Genomic DNA, 21,442 nt, shown 5'->3' with positions numbered 1-21,442 from the left:
TGCGCGTCCCACAAGCACCGCACTACTGATGCCATTGTTTAATTATAATGACCAATCACTCCATGCACTCGAACAGCGACACAAAAGAGACGGAAAATAACACGAAAAAACAGGACTGCGCGTCCACACAGGCACCGCACTACTGATGCCATTATTTAATTATAATGACCAATCACCCCATGCACTCGAACAGCGACACAAAAGAGACGGAAAATAACACGAAAAAACAGGACTGCGCGTCCCACAAGCACCGCACTACTGATGCCATTGTTTAATTATAATGACCAATCACCCCATGCACTCGAACAGCGACACAAAAGAGACGGAAAATAACACGAAAAAACAGGACTGAGCGTCCACACAGGCACCGCACTACTGATGCCATTATTTAATTATAATGACCAATCACCCCATGCACTCGAACAGCGACACAAAAGAGACGGAAAATAACACGAAAAAACAGGACTGAGCGTCCACACAGGCACCGCACTACTGATGCCATTATTTAATTATAATGACCAATCACCCCATGCACTCGAACAGCGACACAAAAGAGACGGAAAATAACACGAAAAAACAGGACTGAGCATCCACACAGGCACCGCACTACTGATGCCATTATTTAATTATAATGACCAATCACCCCATGCACTCGAACAGCGACACAAAAGAGACGGAAAATAACACGAAAAAACAGGACTGCGCGTCCCACAAGCACCGCACTACTGATGCCATTGTTTAATTATAATGACCAATCACTCCATGCACTCGAACAGCGACACAAAAGAGACGGAAAATAACACGAAAAAACAGGACTGAGCGTCCACACAGGCACCGCACTACTGATGCCATTATTTAATTATAATGACCAATCACCCCATGCACTCGAACAGCGACACAAAAGAGACGGAAAATAACACGAAAAAAACAGGACTGCGCGTCCCACAAGCACCGCACTACTGATGCCATTGTTTAATTATAATGACCAATCACCCCATGCACTCGAACAGCGACACAAAAGAGACGGAAAATAACACGAAAAAACAGGACTGAGCGTCCACACAGGCACCGCACTACTGATGCCATTATTTAATTATAATGACCAATCACCCCATGCACTCGAACAGCGACACAAAAGAGACGGAAAATAACACGAAAAAACAGGACTGCGCGTCCCACAAGCACCGCACTACTGATGCCATTGTTTAATTATAATGACCAATCACCCCATGCACTCGAACAGCGACACAAAAGAGACGGAAAATAACACGAAAAAACAGGACTGAGCGTCCACACAGGCACCGCACTACTGATGCCATTATTTAATTATAATGACCAATCACCCCATGCACTCGAACAGCGACACAAAAGAGACGGAAAATAACACGAAAAAACAGGACTGCGCGTCCCACAAGCACCGCACTACTGATGCCATTGTTTAATTATAATGACCAATCACCCCATGCACTCGAACAGCGACACAAAAGAGACGGAAAATAACACGAAAAAACAGGACTGAGCATCCACACAGGCACCGCACTACTGATGCCATTATTTAATTATAATGACCAATCACCCCATGCACTCGAACAGCGACACAAAAGAGACGGAAAATAACACGAAAAAACAGGACTGCGCGTCCCACAAGCACCGCACTACTGATGCCATTGTTTAATTATAATGACCAATCACCCCATGCACTCGAACAGCGACACAAAAGAGACGGAAAATAACACGAAAAAACAGGACTGAGCGTCCACACAGGCACCGCACTACTGATGCCATTATTTAATTATAATGACCAATCACCCCATGCACTCGAACAGCGACACAAAAGAGACGGAAAATAACACGAAAAAACAGGACTGAGCGTCCACACAGGCACCGCACTACTGATGCCATTATTTAATTATAATGACCAATCACCCCATGCACTCGAACAGCGACACAAAAGAGACGGAAAATAACACGAAAAAACAGGACTGAGCATCCACACAGGCACCGCACTACTGATGCCATTATTTAATTATAATGACCAATCACCCCATGCACTCGAACAGCGACACAAAAGAGACGGAAAATAACACAAAAAAACAGGACTGCGCGTCCCACAAGCACCGCACTACTGATGCCATTGTTTAATTATAATGACCAATCACCCCATGCACTCGAACAGCGACACAAAAGAGACGGAAAATAACACGAAAAAACAGGACTGAGCGTCCACACAGGCACCGCACTACACCATGCAACCTAACGTTGTATGAATAATCAAAAAACCTTTCAGATGAAAAAAAAAGACTGAAGATCTGACAACCCTATCAGAAGTGTTGAGTACTTATGTTATTCGTAAACTTTCTGAAGCTGAATCTCAGAAAGATGATTAAAATATTGTTGAAATAATGAATTTATAGAATTCAATTTCACGAACTTGCTCAGAAGATCATATTTAGTGCATTCACTACCCTAAATAAACCACGTGACACCGATTGAGTAATGTACATTTTCAATTACTATCCCACGGATTTCAAATTCCCACTACAACCACCGAGGAGTGGGACATTGTCACCCAAGTAAACATTGCCAGCATCAGCAGCTTCAGCCATGACCTTGATCAATAAATCAATGGCATCCGTTGCTGCTGGCACAGTTGGCACAGCAGCTGCAGCCTGATGTTGGCAGCCAAAGCTCAATTCATTAGTAGAAATCCCTGAGTCAATCCTGCACGTTCTTTCTCGCTCCACATATATATATAGGTATGTGCCATCTCTGTTTGCTGTTCACAATCGACCGACCCCATTCTGGACTACTTTCAATGCATTCAGCATTCTGCTAACACACGGTGAAGTTGACAAACATATAAACGTTCCTTCACGCTCACAATCATGTAAGATGTGTCTTTCTAGCAGGTTTGTCCGCTCTGAAAGTATTTTTTTAAAGGTTGTAAATCGATTTTTCATATTTTTAGTTTTTTATAAATTTAGATTTATTTTTTTAAATAAAAAAAACTTTTTTTTCTTTTGTGACTACCCCCTTAACAATCCTGCACGAGGTGCACGGACGTAATAAAACCAGTCAGCTGCAAAACTTTCGAGCCCTGAGGCATCGGGTTGGAATTGGTTAGCTACGCTGCAGTGTGTGGTGAGCCGGAAAAGGATCCGGGAAAATCCTAGGGGGAAAACTTGCACGCAAGAAACGGATGATGCTGTTGGAAATGTTCGTGTGGTTTGTGGCACAGGAAACTGGGGAAACAGATGCTTGGCATAGTGTTCAAATGGTGCGAATGACTTTTGGACGAAAATAATCTAAAAAAAAAATTTAATTCCAAATTCGCATTAATTTTTAAAGTTTTATAAGCTAATACTAAATTATAATTTTATTTTTACCTTTCCAGAAATTCATCGATTAACCGTTAACCAGAGTAGTGCAGCCAGTTGTTCAATAAATAAGCATTAAAGCATAAATTCATCAATAGTTGATCCAGTGTTCTTAAAAATAACCACTCTAAGCATAGTTTAAATAGTTTCAAGTAGTTGCAGTTTTAAATTTGATGTCAATCAATTAGCAGTTCAATAAAGTTAATATCAACAAGTTTAAAATCCTAACGTAAATTTAAAGTAAAAAAATAAATCGTTCAAAATTTGAAAAGTTTAACAAATCTTACAATCATCAGCACTGCCGCCGCGTTTCTCGCGTACAAATGCAAGAAGTCGTTCAAAGCAGCCAAGTGTTCAGAGATCGTTTGGCAGCAGCATAAACCGTTGGAAGTTTCAACGGCCTGCCACGAGGACCAATCCAAGCGATTCCACAATCTAATTAGGATGACTGGAACCCAAGGTCACGAAATAGTTAAAGGTAAGTAAGGAAAATCAATTCGATTATCAAAATTGATAATTTGGAGATTTTTTTGAAATTATAGTTTTCCAAACAAATCTCATCATTTCTAAGGCAAACCAAAAAACCTAATAATTTTCTCCGGGCTTACGAAGGGGTGGTACTTGCGCACACATTTATTACATCATAACCACAACTTTTGAAGCTGCAATAACCGGGGCTCGGGCGCGATTCAATTTCGTTCAGATATGACCCCAGCCAGACCCAGATGGGAAAACTCTAGCGGTGAGCGAGGAGGCCTCGCAAAGTTACACGTATGAAAAATTTAAGATTTTTTTTATTAATTCAAATACTAACACAATAATTATTTTAAAACATTTGATTCATATCAAAAAAAGTTACTCAAAAACTTGAAAAAAAAAAATAGAAGAATCTCACATTTTTCACCGTGTCCAAAGCTGTCAGTTTCAGCACTGTGCAACCCCCCCGAAGGAGCCAGGAAAGCCCAGCTGTGGAAATATTGTGCTTTAGTCGGCAGATTTCCCATTAATGCTTCGGCGGAGCCTGCTGCTGGGGCCAATCTTTGCCGGACCAGTCAGCAGCAGTGGCCAGTCAGACGATGAACACACCAAACTAGAAGGTTTTATTAGGTCGGAAAAGGGGGGCTGCTAGTTTATATCTGTGTGGGTCTGTGTTGTCTTTTTTTGGGGGACGGGAGCTTTAATAATATTTCTGTTTTTCGTACTTTTTGCTTGGGACTTGCTTGACCACAGATATGCCAAGTCAGCGACAGGTCATTAGGTTCAGGGTTCGGTGACTTGAGTGGAATTATTGGAATAGCACTCTTGAATTAACTTGGGGTGGAGGCAAATAAATATTTAGTTCAATTATTTAGGATTGTAGTAACGGGACTTTGTAAATATAAACAAAATTTGAGGCCAACGGGTTTCTTCGATCGAGAACTGTCAAGCTAAGGCAAAACAGAAAACGAAGGGTTGCTTCGATTGCGAACTGTCAACCTAAACCAAAACAAGGAAAAAAAGATATTACTGAAGGGCTGTGAAATATTTCACAGCCACGTTCACACGGTAGAAACGATTGTACACGTTGATGCGAAGTTAATCGGTCTGGAAAGAAAACAAAAAGAGAGAAAAGAAAAGGGAGAGGAAAGGGAATCTTGTTTGGAAGAGCGCCATTCGATAAACGATTGCAGATGTGAACGGAGCGTTTACAACATGGCGCAGTCAGTAGGTAAGTTGAGTGGAAATTTCAAGAAAAAAAAAGTAAAAAAATAGTGGAGATCAAGCAGAAACAATTCTTTAAAAGTTGGCGAAGGCCCCAACTAAGCAAATCCTGCAAAGATAATCAATTAAAAAAAAAAGTGGGTGATTGGGCGTAAGCCCCCAATCACACCAATCTATCAAACAAAAGAAAAATATAAGAATGGAGGGTGATTGGGCGTAAGCCCCCAATCACACCAGACCATCAGCAAAATCGAAAAAATCGGTTTAGTTGGCGAATGCCCCAACTAAATATCAGTAAAGTTGAGTCAAAACGTGGAATTTCAAAATGGCGCCGATCGGCTGCCCTCGGTTCAATAAAAAAAAAACATGGCGGCCAAGTAGATACTTGGTCACAGACAAATAGAAATTATATACGAGTATTTTAACGTTTACAGACGAATTCACTGGAAATCCAAACAAGAAGAAGCGGACCAAGCAAAACGAGCTGATGAGGAAACTCGAGTTAGAAAGAAACAGAAACGCGCGACTTTTGGAGGAGCTAAACGCAAGCCAGAAGAAGACCGCTGAGCTCCAAGCCAACCTTGATTTGTCGTCAGTCGATTTGACAAATGGGTTGAGCAGCACCAAGCGGCCGTCTTCAGTATCGAGCGCCGAGGAATCGAAATTTTATTCGTCCATGAACCAGCTTTGCCTCGCGTCGCTTAACGTGCCGGAATGTACGCCGTCCGATGAAGGCGACATCCATCGGCAGACGTTCGAACAGTGGAAGGAACTGCTGTTGGATAATTTAAGACTTGCGGGCGTAGACGACGAGCTGACGAAGTTCACCGTGTTCCGAGTCAAAGCCGGCAACCGTTTGCTGGAAATATTCCGTAACACCACAACGCAGGAAGGTTTTGCTGACCCCGAGACGCACCCGTTTACAAACGCTATGCAAAGACTGCGAAGTTATTTCGGGTCGGGTTCCGACGTGATGCTGATGAGGCGTAGGCTGGCTCTTATGTTCCAAAAGGCAGGAGAAACGGACCTCGCGTTTGTTAATCGAGTGGGATCGATCGCGCGACTGTGTGAATACGATAAGGACAAGGAGTTCGAAGAGATTGTGGGCGCTGTGGCCGAGCACGCAAGGGACAAAGAAGTTCGCTCGGCGGCACTGAAGTTGTTGAGCCGCAAAGGTAGTGTGTCTGAGCTTATCGATAAAGTACGAGAAATTGAGGCCATTCGACTGAATGAGGAGTACGTTATGCAGAAACGAGGGAATGTCGAGTTTGCGCAGGTAGCAGCTGTTGAATCAGGACGCTGGGCTGGTAACCAACAGCAGCGATATTACAACCCAGACGGCTACGGCTACCAACAGGATCGGTGGCAACGCAGTGGATATCCGTCTCCACGAGGAAATCCTTACCAACGAGGACATTCGTACCAACGAGGACACCCGTACCAACGGGGACAGTCTTATCAGAAGGGTAATTCGTTCCAACGAGGACAGTCGAGTGGCCGCCGGGGTGGACAATCTCCGAAGTTCGCGGCGCCGCCCAAAGCACCTGATCATAAGGTCGAGGCCCAGGAAGCACGGAAGGATTGCTGCTGGCGTTGCGGTGGTCAATTTCATTCGCCGGATAATTGCACATCGATCAACAAGATTTGTGACAAGTGTGGCCGCAGAGGACACATCCAGAGGGCTTGTGTCGTGGGTGGCAAGCGGTCGGCAACAGAAGGGTTGGAAAATGATCCTCGTGAAGTCGCCGCAGTTGAGAAGGAGGACGAGCGGGCTGAAAGTTCAGTAAGTAACAATGCTGAGTAATCGATCAACAAAGCAAGAAGCTTGATTTATACTTCAAATGTCATTCAAATATCATAAAAATAAGTTGTACCACTAAAAAAAAAAAAAAAAAAAAGAAGAAGGAATCAATAATAAAAAGATGAACAGACTTTGAATGTGTCTTTTAATTTCTAAATGGCATGAAATATTAATATAGTTCTATGATAAACAGATCGACGCGAACTGTACGGCAGATCCGCGGGACTCTCAGGTGGTCGGAACGGCGAAGGTGGTTACTCCTGGTGACCAGTCTGTTGTTAAGGTGAGCAAACCATAAAGCAATAATTAATTAATGAAAAAAGTGACAAGTGTGTAATTCAGGAACAGTTCGCAACGTCAACACTCCAGGCTGAAACAGTTGAGCAGATGTCTGCGGGGTTCATCGAAGCTCAGATAGCCGGGTTAAGGTGCGTGTTCCTCATCGATTCCGGAGCTCAAGTCAACACGGTCACTGCCGAGATTTTCACGAAGCTGATTGGTGACGCCAGGTACAAAGGCGACGTTTACGAGGTACAGACAGGAACCGATCTTCCGTTGAAAGCTTATGCTACATCCGGACATATTCAAGTGGTGGCTACCTTCTACGCCCCCCTGTTTGTATCCGAAGATAGGCCAAGGCTTTTGGAGAAGTTTTATGTCGTGAAGGAGAAGCGTTCACTCCTTAGTAGACCGACGGCGTTCCGATACAGCATCCTTATGTTGGGTTTACAAGTGCCACTAAGGTCGAGTTCGTCGCAGATGAACGAGGACAGCATTGGAGCAGTCTGTGCCGACAAAACGTTCCCCAAATTCAACATGCCACCGGTGAAAATCTCCTACGACGTCAACCGACCTCCTTGCCGTAATGTCTTCACCAACATACCGATCGCGATAAAATCTCTAGTGGAACAACGGCTACAGGACCTGGTCAAGACCGACATCATCGAGCGGGTAGAGGACGGCATGGACACTTCTTTCTGCTCGTCCCTGCTAGTAGTGCCGAAAGGAGTGGATGACATCCGGCTCGTCATCGATTTGCGTGGACCAAACCGTTACATCCATCGTACACCCTTCTTAGCTCCAACACTCGAGACGATTTTGTCGGACCTGGACGGAGCACAGTGGTTTTCGACGATCGATTTATCCCAAGCTTTTTTCCACATCGAACTGGATCAAGCATCACGACATCTCACCAACTTCTACACAGAGTTCGGGATGTTCCGCTACGTGCGACTTCCGTTTGGATTAACAAACGCGCCGGATATCTTCCAGGAGTCCCTGCAACGGAAGGTTCTAGCGGGGTGCAGAGGTTGCAAGAATTATTTGGACGATATTATTGTCTACGGAACAACGAAAGCAGAACACGACGACAACCTGAAGGTGGTGCTGGCGTGCCTCAGCAACCATAACGTGAAACTTAACGACAGCAAATGTAAATTTGGCCAACAATCGGTCAAGTTTCTGGGATTCACCATATCAGCGAAGGGCTGGCTGTTGGAAGACGAAAAGGTTGCCGCAATTCAGAACTTCCGGCGACCCGAATCCTGCTCGGAGGTTAAAAGCTTCCTCGGTTTGGTCACCTTCGTCGATCGGTTCATTGTTCATCGCGCTACAAATTCGGAACATTTGAGGAAACTCGCTACAAGCGATCACTTCTACTGGAACGAAGAGCTGGAGACGGAATTCAGATTCTTTCAGAACGAGGCGCTGGAAACGATCAAGCGTTTGGGTTACTACAGCACACTAGACCGCACAGAGCTTTTTGTAGATGCTTCGCCCATCGGAGTTGGAGCCGTGTTGGTGCAGTTTAACCCGGAAAACCTACCGAGAATCATCGCTTGTGCGTCCAAAGTACTGACGGAGTCCGAGAAACGTTACCCACAGACCCAGAAAGAAGCTTTGGCCGTTGTTTGGGGAGTTGAAAGTGCACCGGACTTAGTCCGTGCGACCTACCCTAACTTAAATTATAGCAAAGACCCTCACTTGAGTTGGGCACAGTGGCCAAAGGTGCTTTTATTCACACCGTCAGCACAGACGAGCGCTCCGCGCGGCGGTGCAGTTTTTGCAGCACACGGCCAGCTTTGCTGATGTGGGCTTTTGGGTTTCCCCTGGGGACATCGAGTGCCTTACCAGGGAATTGATTCGATTATTAAGTGCTAGGCCGCGGTAGTAATAACATCGATGTCATTAATTATTTAGAAACATAATATAGTTGTTAGAGATAAACTTTGATCTTTAAATTACTTTAATATCACATCATATGCGCCAATCCTTACCGCTCGGCGGCGCATGTGGTGACAGTCGGTAACTTAAATTAATTTAGTAATTTAGTTTAGAGTACAATGTGCAACGTGTCGTTTGGAGCAGTGTTATTGTGCTGGTAAGTACCTTTTTTTAACTATTCCCCGGTTTGTGTTGGGAACTACTAAATTAAGTGTGTCGTTATTTCGTTCGTTCGTTATTATCAACACCGGTACAGCCAGTAGTGAGATAATCAACACAATCCTGCACACACAGACATTTCCTCAGAACTTGACTCTAGATTGGATTTTATTGAAAAAAATTAAAAACACAAAATTTTAGCAGATTTTAAATGTTTGCAAAATAAACTTAAACAAATTAACTTTGATCAGTTTGTGTCATAGTGCGCTTCTCCAGGGTCCGAATGACGGATAGAATATTAAGTCTTCGTCCAAGAAAAACATTAGTCCGAACCGTAGAAAATCCTATAAAGAGGTCGAACTCTCTCTCGACGAAGACAAACATTAGTAAACAACTAAATACGTCCTACTCAGGGCTAGAAAAATTAAATTTGGAAGAGTGTCAGACTTCGTCAACACCCATCAGGCTCAGCAAGTACTGCGCAAAAAGTGCCAAAAAAAGTTTTGAAAAGTTCGAAAACTTTCTTAAGGAAGTCAATTTCGATAAAAGCCTTTTTGACCAATTCCTGTATCCGGAATTGGAAGATACACCCGAGGCAATTTTGAATAAAAAACGCGAAACGGTAATTCAAGAATTTTTATCGGCCAGTGCTTATTTTGACAGCGCACTTAAGATGGCTCAATTTGATTTTGAAAAAGCCCTCCAATGTATACCGGAATTCACCGGTAATTTCGATGACGTTGAAAATTTCATCAACATCGCTGATATTTTCCATGCTAGAATTGGGGCGAGAAACGCCGACCAGCTACACCAGTTTTTAGCTGTGATTCGGTTAAAGTTAAAAGAAGACGCCAAGGAGAGGGCGATAGATATTATGGCTGATACTTGGCAAGAGGTTCAAAATAACTTGAACACTCTGTACCAAGAAAAAAATACATGGCCAGAGATTCTTAACTCTTGCAATAAATTAGTACAGACTAGACAAGAATCCCTGGAAGAATACCGCCGCAGAGCTGATAAACTCAATAGGCAAATTAAACAAAAAGGGGGAAACGATGCAGCCGAAGAAATTTTAAAAGAAAATTTCATCGGTGGGCTGCAAAGTACCACCCTCATGCAGTTCGCTGCAACTATAGAAGAATGTTCATATGAAGACCTGGCGAACACAATTCTAGAAAGAGGCAAAACGCTAGAACGTATCTACGAAGCACACAAAGAGAAGATGAAAAATTCTTCTTCAAATGCGACTGAAGGCGGTGATGGTGGCGGAAACAGCCTCAGAAATAAAAATTGGAGCAATAAAAAAAATAACACGTGGAGAAACCCAGTATGGGGTCACCCAAGTAACCTTACACAACCTCCACCGTTGGGTCCAATTCCCCAACCATATACCACGATGCCGAATCAAATGATTGGATGGCAACCCAATCAAACTCAGAACTTTGGTAATCCAAACAGAACACTAGTTCCGTACGGTCATGTACAAAATCATGAAAACATGACAATGGACAGGTGGGGTAGAGGTCCACCACAATCAAATCAAATGAGTCAACTGAATAATACAATGAACTTCAACCCAGATTTTAATAGTACATTCAATAGTAATCAAAACAGTACGCAACACGTACCAAAAAACTAATACAAGGGGACGTACAAGTCGGATACGGCTCAGTCCCCTTTAAAATAGATCAAAGCGCTGGTAATTATATTGGCTTCAAAGCTAATCAAGAAATTATAGTTCCAGTAGACAAAACCGTTGGAAAACATATGGCCATCCAACTAGCTACTATAACCAACCCACAAACGCCTTCAAGTTACATGTTAGATACGGGGTCACCGAATAACTACATTCATAAAGATCACCTTGAAGTTATAGGTTTAAGTATGCAGAATATAAATCATTATGACAGGCACACCGTTCAAGGGATCGGCAAACAGTTAACACAGACTTGTGGTTCGATATGGGTAAAATTGATAATTGGAGAAAGTACATTCCCTATCAAATTCCACGTTCTGGATAATATGATAGTTCCAGCAATCATTGGGCTGGAATTTTTAAAAAACCACACCTCAACAATTGGAAGTTGCTTTGATTATATTACATTTCAACGCTTTCCAGTAAAGAAATCAACGAATAACACGAAACAAAATACGAAAAACGACTACCATAAGGAAACAATAAACGAACAAAAATCCCAACGTATTGGAAAAACCGTAATAATACAAGCAGAAGCAGCAATTGCAACATGTGGTGCAATTGACACCACAAAATCCATGGAACAGGCTATACTGGAAAGCGCTATCGATCTTGATGCTCACCAAGATTGCGATTTCCTAGAATACAAGAACCATAAAGAGATAAAAGGTCCTCAACGAGTAGCTACTCTGATGGAAAAGATAGATCTAGGCCATTTGAATTCATCTCATAGACAATCTATTACTGACATAATCTCTGAATTTAAAAATACCTTTTTTATAGAAGGGGATCGCCTTACGCGTACTGACGCAGCGGTACATGATATCGAAACAGAAACCTGCATTCCGATTAACAAGCGCCAATACCGATTTCCGGAAGCAACCAAGAAGCATATAAAAGAGCAGGTCGAAGAAATGCTAGAGCAAGGAATTATAAAACCAAGCACGAGCCCCTGGAACGCACCAGTCCTTTGCATCCCAAAAAAACCAGATGCAAATGGCAACCAGAAGTACCGGATGGTCGTAGACTACCGAGCACTTAACACAATTACTAGAAGTTTCGTGTATCCAATTCCATTAATAAACGAAATTCTGGATAACATCGGTGAAAATAGTCTCTTCACATGCCTAGATTTAAAATCGGGTTTTTACCAAGTTTCTATAAACCCCAATGATACCGAAAAGACAGCGTTTTCAACGCCTCAAGGGCACTTCGAGTTTGTTGGTATGGCAATGGGGCTCAAAAATGCCCCAAGTACCTTTCAAAAACTGATGCACACCGTAGTTTACGAATTAGGGGCTGTTAAAGCGTTCGTATATCTAGACGACATAATTGTTTTTGGGAATACAGTGGAAGACCACAATGATACTCTCAAAAAGGTTCTAGACGCTCTAAGCAGGCATAATCTTAAAATCGAACCGGCAAAATGCCAGATGTTGAAAACACAGATTGAATATTTAGGGCACATTATTGACAAAAATGGTATCCGCCCTACTGATGCAAATATTAAAGCCATAACTAATCTTAAGCGACCAACTAATATTCGACAGGTTAGATCATTTTTAGGCACTATAAATTTTTACGGTAAGTTTATTTCTAACATCGCCGCTAGAAGGAAACCATTAAATGACCTTCTTAAGAAAGGCGTAAAATTTTCATGGACTCCCCAATGTGAAAGAGCATTCGAGGATTTAAAACAGTGCCTGATATCGGAGCCTCTACTGATCAGGCCGAATTATAAGGACACTTTTGTAATCACTACAGATGCAAGTGATTTTGCCATTGGAGCAGTACTATCCAATGCACAAACCATGGATCAACCGATCGCCTTTGCAAGTAGAGCATTGAAAGGTGCCGAGCTTCGATACCATGCTATAGAGAAAGAATTACTACACGCAAAACCGCCAATGAGAATTTTCTGAACGTTGGTATAACTTTTTTGAACGTTTGATGTTCAAAAACGATCATGCGCATTCGATGTTCAAAGCGAACTGACCATCCGATGTTCAAAAGGATTTTTGCCAATTTGACAGCTCGTTTCAGTGTATGCGTGTCGTCGTGAACAAAAAATCGAAGTTTCCTCTACTCACCACCGGTGGCGCCACTATACGTTGCGGTATCTGGGTTAGTTCCACTTTTCGCCACCAGATGGATTTATTCGATATCCCAGGACGCAAACCAAAAATCATCAGAGATTATTCATCGAAACAGTCAATTTGTCCTGTTAAACACAAATTCAAACTAAATCAATCGAAATTAAGAAGAAATAACGACCGATTAAGTTTGATTTTTGGTTTAACAGGACAAATTGGCTGTTTCGATAAATATTCCTCCCAAGGGAGAAAATAACTTATCAAAAACCATACAGCACCTCTTTTTATTTGTTATAACATAATAAATCAATTTTCTTATAGTTTAATACAAAGTTACACAAGCTTTTAAATGTAACTAAGTTGTTTGGTCATCTCTATGCCAATAATTAAACGCAGAATCAGTTTGCGCTTGCAGTCCACCAAATTTCCGGCGATTTGTGTGTCGGAAAGGTCCTTGAAGTTTAACTGCAAAGTTTGCAGATTCGAGCCGGTGATTAACCCTAGAGCCTTAGCTTCGGTGTTGTCGATCAGTCCCCCGAATCGGCGATGGCTTGGACCTCCTGAGGACGCTGGGGCTTGCTTCGAGGGACCAAAAAAGTCGCGCACACTCAACTTCTTGTGCTCGTAGTTCTTGTGACCCAATAGTCGTACCCGTGCTGTTAGAAAAGCGCCTCCGTCCGTTCAGTTTCGCGATCTCGTTGAAGGTACGACTACGCGATCCGCGGTCGGGAAGGGAGGAGTGATCCGACGGCTGTGCCGCGCAGTGACGATCATTGCCGGCCAGCACTGTATCTTCTGAGTGACGCCATGGTGGGACCAACTCGGCGGAGACTGTCGACGGCAAACGGGCTTCGACGTCATTCAGGCGAGCTTTGGTTGACACGAACTACGTCTAGATGTCGCGAATAGTGGTCAACGGACTAACGTGGTCATCAACATCGGGGTGTTTCCCGTTCCATACATTCCGTTATGAAACCCTCCTAAAAAAGAAAACCTATGTCACAACCTTTGTTTTGATTCAACCTCTACAACTCGATTAACTCACCTCTCAGACAAATCGTGCCACTTCGGTCCAAAAATCCTGTCCACCTCCAAAAGCGGAATGTAAAAGCGCTGGGTTTTGCGCGACTTGAACCGCTCAACGGCTTGTCCGTATCCTTGGTGCTGCTCTCGAGCGTGTAGACGGTCACGTTAGGGAGAAAGTGCTTCATTTCAGCGAGCGCGTACAGCTGCTTGGCGCGAACCGGAACCGGGCGGACCGGGTTGGGCTGAGGTGGTACAGTGGTAGGTTCAGCGTGTTTGCGAACTTGGTGCAGAGTGCACTGCACTTGGCCAGCGGGAAGGTGCGGACGTCGACGCCGCCGAGGATGATTGCTTCGATGATGTAGAAAGCGTAACACGCGGGTTTCCCGGTTGTCCTTGACTTGAATCTCCTCGACGGTTTCTCCGTACAGCACCGTTCGCGGCGATGGTCTGCCGCAGGGGACGACTGCCGTTTGGGATGTTTCCGGACAAACGGATTTTTTCGTTTTGGCGTTCACGAATTGAGCAGCGTACGCGGGGCCGGCTTAGTCTTGGCGTCCGCGGACGGAGCAAGTGTCGATTTGTGGTCCAACTCCCAGAAGTCTTACTGCTTGTCTTGGACAAACTCGTGGTCGACCTGGAGGCTGGCCAGTTTTTTGTTGAAGTTGACCTGGAAATGATAGAAATTGGATTTGGATGAGTATCTCCGCCACCAGCTGCAGAATGTCGTAATCCTGGTTGGACTCGCACATGTCCGGGCACTTGTTAAGGCACTTCTGGCACACGACGTAACAATCGGAATTGGCTGGCCGGGGAGTGCACAGTTTTAGGGTCTAAACCTTCGCGCACATCCGGGTCAGTGTGAAAATTAAGCCCATGCTGAACGGCATGTACAAATCAAAGTCCTTGATGACTGCGTTTCCCCCGGGACGGATCACGGTCACAGCGAACTTGACCAGCACCAGCCTCGAAATGACACAAAATGTACCCCGGGACCTCCGTCCGAATACGTACCGAAAGTAAATTTACTCCTCCTCCCAACAATCCTCCTCAACCAACTTGCACAACTCCCACCTGAAAACTTGATCGCGGCAAGGTTCATAAATTGCCCGGCCTTAAACTCGACGAAGTTGCTCCGATTCCCCGCCGTCTGAGTCCAACGAGCTGCGCAACGGAAAACTTTTCGCACCAGCTGCTCATCGCGGGTTTCGGAGGTCATGTGGACGCCAAACTGCAGCCAGCTTGCTGGGTCCGGCACCGGAAGTGGATCCGTGGAAAAAGAGAGCAGTTCTGCAGAGGGCACTTTTTGATTAGAAGAAAATCACGGGGCTCAAAGTTTACCGCTAACAAAACGTTTCTCACGTTTTCTTCGTTCTCATTGCTCACTAAACATACCTTATAGAATCGGAAAACACTTTTGTCCACCTCCGGGAACCACTTTCAGGCACGCGTGCGGCGATCACGGAATCACCGGCTGAAAATTTTGCAGTCTGACTGCAAAAAATCTGACAAGGCTACTGCGAGAAAAAACGAAACGTCAAATTGCTCATGAAGAAGAGTGGGCTATTTTAAAAAGGATGAAGAAGAAATTCTCCGCTAGACGGCACGTTGCCCGCAAATATCACACATACTAGGCCGTACTGCTGTAGTGTGCGTGATTTTAGAAATGCTTTGAACGTCCGATGCTCAATAATATGAACATCAGATGGGTTAGGCCGGATGAGCATTCAACGTTCACCGGAATTTCTTTGCGTGTAGCTATTGTATGGGCAACCCAGTATTTCCGACACTATATATTTAACCAAAAATTTATAGTGTATACAGACCACAGGCCACTGGTCGCTATCGATAGCCTGAAAGAAACGTCTACCACACTCTCAAAACTTCGCCTTAAATTGTTAGGGCTAGACCGTGAAATTCGCTATAAACAGGGAAGAGAAAATGCTGTTGCAGATTTTCTATCTCGAATTGATCATGATAAAACAGAACAAATCAATCCAGAAACTGTTGGCGCAACAACTAGAGCGCAACTCAGAAACCAAAATAGGAATAAACTATCTACTTCTGCAAATAAAGGCTACGATTCATCCGATGATGTGATGTTTAGAGAGCTGTCAAACATTGATATTAGTGACGGGAATGACGATTTACCCGAAGAGGAATACTTTTCGAAATTATACGAAGAATTTAGATTATATGCCGAAGAAAACAAGTCATACGCTACGGAAATTAAGAATTGCAAAACCTTAGACAATGAATCAAATTGCAGTCATACTTTCGTGATAGCAAACAAAAAGTCAGGGTTTTCCGAGATTTCCCAGGTTTACAATCTTCCACATGGTGCAAGAAACATAATTCAAGAGGGAAATTTTGCATTTCCTAATGATAATCTTTATGGGGTGATGCTAGATGGTAAACACAATTCTATAATCGACAGCAAAAAGTTTTTCCAAACATTTGCTTTGTTCTACATTCACACCTTCAGCGAGTGTGCAAATAAACGGATTCATCTAATATCGTTTAGAAAAATTCGGCAGCCAGAAATCCTGCAAATTATAGAGTTCGCCGCTTGGAAGACAAAAACAAAGATATGTTTCTACAATAACCGCTCAGAGATCGTCAACGCAAAGGCGGATCAAATTCAAACTATCCTCCAAGAATTTCACGATGCACCTTTGGGCGGCCACATTGGGGCCCGCAGAATGATAAAAAGGATAAGTCAAGCATATTTCTGGAAGAATATGAATAGGGATATTTTGAACTATGTGCGGCAGTGTGACTCCTGCCAAAGACACAAAATTCACAAATCAAACAAGATACCGATGAAAATAACAACAACGGCTTCAGAGCCTTTTGAAAAACTATACATGGATATAGTAATGTTCCCAGAATCACACTGGGGCAATAACTGCGCTTTGACTGTGCAAGATGACTTGACACGATTCTTAACAATCATTCCAATTCATAACCAAGAAGCCTCTACAGTTGCTAGAGCGTTAGTAGAAGGTGTGATTTGTAAATTTGGTACGCCATGTGAGATAGTTACAGATCAAGGTACCAATTTTATGAGTAAAATGCTGAAAGAAGTCTGTAAGTTACTTCACATAAAGAAAATCAACACAAGTGCCTATCACCCACAAGCAAACTTGGTCGAAAGATCGAATCGAGAATTGAAGCAATATATGCGTCAATTCGTCGGAAAAGACACCGGGTCATGGGATCAGAAATTGCCATATTTTCTTTTTGAGTACAACACGGCACCGAACGAATCTACGGGATTTTCACCGTATGAGTTACTATACGGAAGAGTGGCAAGAATGCCAGCTTCAATCTACAAAAGCACAACGGATGCAAATTACGAAACGTATCTGGACGAAATTAAGCACCTTTTCAGCAGTATACATAAAATGGCTAAGGAAAACCTTGCTGTTAGTAAAGTAAGGAATAAGATAAGATACGATGTAAATGTTGAAGATTGGCAACCAGAGCTGGGAGATCCGGTTATGGTTCACGATAACCCCATGGGTATGGGGAGAAAACTCCAACAGCTATGGAGGGGGCCCTATTTGGTAATTAGATTAGATAGCGAGCAAACTTCGACCATTCTTAATGGAAATAAAGAAGAAAAGGTTCATAACAACCGACTTAAAAAATATAATGATTAATTTCCGAAGATGGCCTTTAAAACATTCAAACCCTTGGGTAGAAGTAAGCCGTAAAAACCGCTGAGGTACAAAAAAGGGCTATTTTAATTTTTATGGAACTTAGAAAATAACAAATATCATTAATAATAGAACTAATGCCTCGTGGCAAGTTTTTATTCTTTCTTTCCATACAAATTTCAGGCATCCCTTGGATTAGCAACCAGAGGAAAAACGCACACCATTCAAGGAGGGAGAGGGCGACTTAACGCATTGATGACACTAAAACGCTGGAATTCTATCTTGATATGAATTGACATTTTAAAAATAGAGGAGTAGTTTCAACAAATCCTTTTATTTTCTTTTCAAAAATATTTCAATGTATAATAAAATTAAATATGATATGTAAATCGGAACATTTCAAACTAAAAGCAAAGAGGAATTTGAGTAGATTAAAAACAATTAGGTATCCTAGTGGTCTTTTACAAAAGAATCAATCAGAATAGGTTTAGTTGCACCTGAGCTTACGGATAAAACGGCACGCGCAGAACCAGATGGGGGCTCGCCAAGGGGCTCGAGCGACAGATAGCACGAAATGGCACTGTCGGGCATTAGATAGCGGGTGAATTTGTGACGCCAAGGAGTATTCATTATTACAAGACAGCGAAAGGAAGAATTCGAACCCCGGACACCAGAAACAAGAGCATGGCAAAATTTGAGCCAATCTTAATTTAATCTTAAAACGCAAGGACAGCATCCCGTAAGTCGGTCCATGGATAGAGCGAAGACTTTTACTGAAGATACAAATACGCTAAGACTGCAAAACTATTTCACAAAAAAGGCGTAGTTGGTTCTAGGCCCCAACAAAACAGCAAAATAATCAAGATTCGTGGCAGTGTATTTTAGCAAACAGTACCTTACGCAATCAACGACAACAGCAATTAAAAAAAAGGCGTAGTTGGTTCTAGGCCCCAACGAAACAGCAAAATAATCAAAATCTAGTACAGAGGGTTCGAAAGGAATAGTAGACGATGGATGTGTCACCGAAAACAACAGGAATTAAGCCAGTTATCTAAACGCCCGACCCGCCAATGGCTATCTGCACGATTTTAGAAGCCGGTTCGCGAAGAAGCTCCATCATAACGGTTAGGCTATAATTAGCTTTAAAATAAAAATAGTTGATAGTATGTCTTTAGTATCCACGAAACCTTATTTTATTCCAGCGTCTTACCTCTTGAGCTCGGCCTCTTCAAGGCCAAGCTCAAGCTCGGTAAGGGGGGGGACATGCACCGGACTTAGTCCGTGCGACCTACCCTAACTTAAATTATAGCAAAGACCCTCACTTGAGTTGGGCACAGTGGCCAAAGGTGCTTTTATTCACACCGTCAGCACAGACGAGCGCTCCGCGCGGCGGTGCAGTTTTTGCAGCACACGGCCAGCTTTGCTGATGTGGGCTTTTGGGTTTCCCCTGGGGACATCGAGTGTCTTACCAGGGAATTGATTCGATTATTAAGTGCTAGGCCGCGGTAGTAATAACATCGATGTCATTAATTATTTAGAAACATAATATAGTTGTTAGAGATAAACTTTGATCTTTAAATTACTTTAATATCACATCATATGCGCCAATCCTTACCGCTCGGCGGCGCAAAAGGTTCACGTTTTACTTATTGGCTCGATTCTTCACGATTCGCACGGACTCCGAAGCAAACCAATTCATCTTCAACAGTGAGCACAGACTGGGACGAAGAGCGGTCACCCGGGCCGAGAACTGGGCCCTGCGACTACAGCCGTACTTCTTCAGAATTGAACGTGTTCCCGGAGATCTGAATATAGCCGATGCCCTCTCTAGACTGATCGATGCCTCACAATCGGACGAAGCCTTTGACGAATCGGAGGATAGTCACTACCTTTTCGCGCTGGATCCAGGCTGTATGACAATTACCTGGAACGAAATCGAGTACGAATCCGAGGCAGACGGTGAATTAAATCTGGTTCGAGAAGCCATCGCCACGCAGCACTGGCCGGCGGAACTCCGGGCGTTTGAACCTCAGCGGAAGAATCTACACGTCCTGGGCGACTTGGTGTTTCGAAACGAGAAAGTTGTGCTTCCAGGATCACTCCGTCTCAAGGCACTTCAATCTGCGCACAGTGGACACGTGGGCGAGGTGGCAACGAAGCGCATCATTAGAGAATACTTCTGGTGGCCTCGCATGTCCCAGCAGGTCTCCAGATTTATTCGGAACTGTGAAACGTGTACTCTGCTGTCCAGACGCAACCCCCTAGAAATTTGGTGTCAAAGGGACTTTCATGTAAAATTAGACGCCCGATTTGATGGCGTACTCAGAATTCCGAAAAAAAGTATTTTTCATCGAAAAAAACACTAAAAAAGTTTTACAATTCTCCCATTTTCCGTTACTTGACTGTAAAATTTTTTGGAACATGTCATTTTATGGGAAATTTAATGTAATTTTCGAATCTACATTGACCCAGAAGGGTCATTTTTTTCATTTAGAACAAAATTTTTCATTTTAAAATTTCGTGTTTTTTCTAACTTTGCAGGGTTAATTTTTAGAGTGTAACAATGTTCTACAAAGTTCCAGAGTAGACAATTACAAAAAATTTGATATATAGACATAAGGGATTTGCTTATAAACATCACGAGTTATCGCGATTTTACGAAAAAAAGTTTTGAAAAAGTTGGTCGTCATCGATCATGGCCGTTCATCGTCACCCGCGACAGACACGGACGACGAAACAAAGAGAAACGCAAAAAGTAACTTTTTCAAAACTTTTTTTTCGTAAAATCGCGATAACTCGTGATGTTTGTAATTATTCTTTTAATTTTTGCTTTGGAACCTCAATAAATTTTGAGGGAACGATTCTCTAGACTCTGAATTTGAATGTAAGAATAGATTAAATTTATGATACCCGAAAAAAATTTAATTCGTTAAAAAAATTGTTTTGCATGTAAAAAACTATTTTTTGTAAAAAATATTATTCATTATTTTAAACTCACGAGAATAGCTTTAAAAGGGTCTTATCCATAATTTCTCGTAAAATTTACATAATTATTATGATCTGAATATCTAAAACTTATTGTGCTTTTTTCAACATGAATAATTGAAATGAGATCATTAGCTCGCAAGACTGTACAGAAACTTGATGAATATTAATTTCTTTTAAGGAACACATTTATGTAACTTGATTTAATTTATATGTGTTTGTAGGAGCTATCATTTGTTTTTATCTGCTTTGAGAGCATTGTCATTCACGGTTTCAATTATTCAAATTTACAATCAGCTGATTTTTTGTCAAACACCCACAGAGATATGGCAGTTGAAAAATTACAAATTGGGTAATTTGATTTCTCATCACTAAAGGAGGTATCAAACTATGACAAACAGATCAACAAACTCGCAATATTCGACAATTTGGCTGCAAAAACGTCAGCTTGTATACATTTTGCATTGTTTGTGAGTTTGGCAAAATGTCAAACACAAAAAAGTACGAGTTTGTATGTTTGTCAAATTCTAATACCTCCTTAAGTAAACCAAATCTGCTCATATTTGGGGTGATGACTCTAGAAATAGGTTTCATGTGCATGATTCTGATTTTAAAAGATAAAAATGTTTGTTTTTGCCTTCCTCACTGAGGTAAGGCTATAATCCTGCTCTAAAAATGAACTTCGTATAAAAACGTCGTAGACCCACCTTCATGTATACATA

At 42.6% G+C, this 21,442-nt stretch overlaps 1 long non-coding RNA gene across 1 annotated transcript; it reads right to left on the bottom strand.

Moving 5' to 3' along the window:
* Window positions 1-12,843: 12,843 nt before the first annotated feature.
* LOC120430528 (uncharacterized) lies at window positions 12,844-15,832 on the bottom strand. Its single transcript, XR_005607659.2, has 4 exons — window positions 15,469-15,832; window positions 15,088-15,363; window positions 14,096-14,743; window positions 12,844-14,030 (listed from the first exon to the last, which is right to left on the bottom strand). It is a non-coding gene; the product is annotated as an uncharacterized LOC120430528 (long non-coding RNA).
* Window positions 15,833-21,442: the final 5,610 nt, after the last annotated feature.

Source organism: Culex pipiens, unplaced genomic scaffold (genome assembly GCF_016801865.2).
Source record: "Culex pipiens pallens isolate TS unplaced genomic scaffold, TS_CPP_V2 Cpp_Un0125, whole genome shotgun sequence".
In the NCBI taxonomy this organism is placed as follows: Eukaryota; Metazoa; Arthropoda; class Insecta; order Diptera; family Culicidae; genus Culex; species Culex pipiens.
Note: the sequence above shows the minus strand (reverse complement) of the source record. Positions and strands in the feature narration are given on the sequence as shown.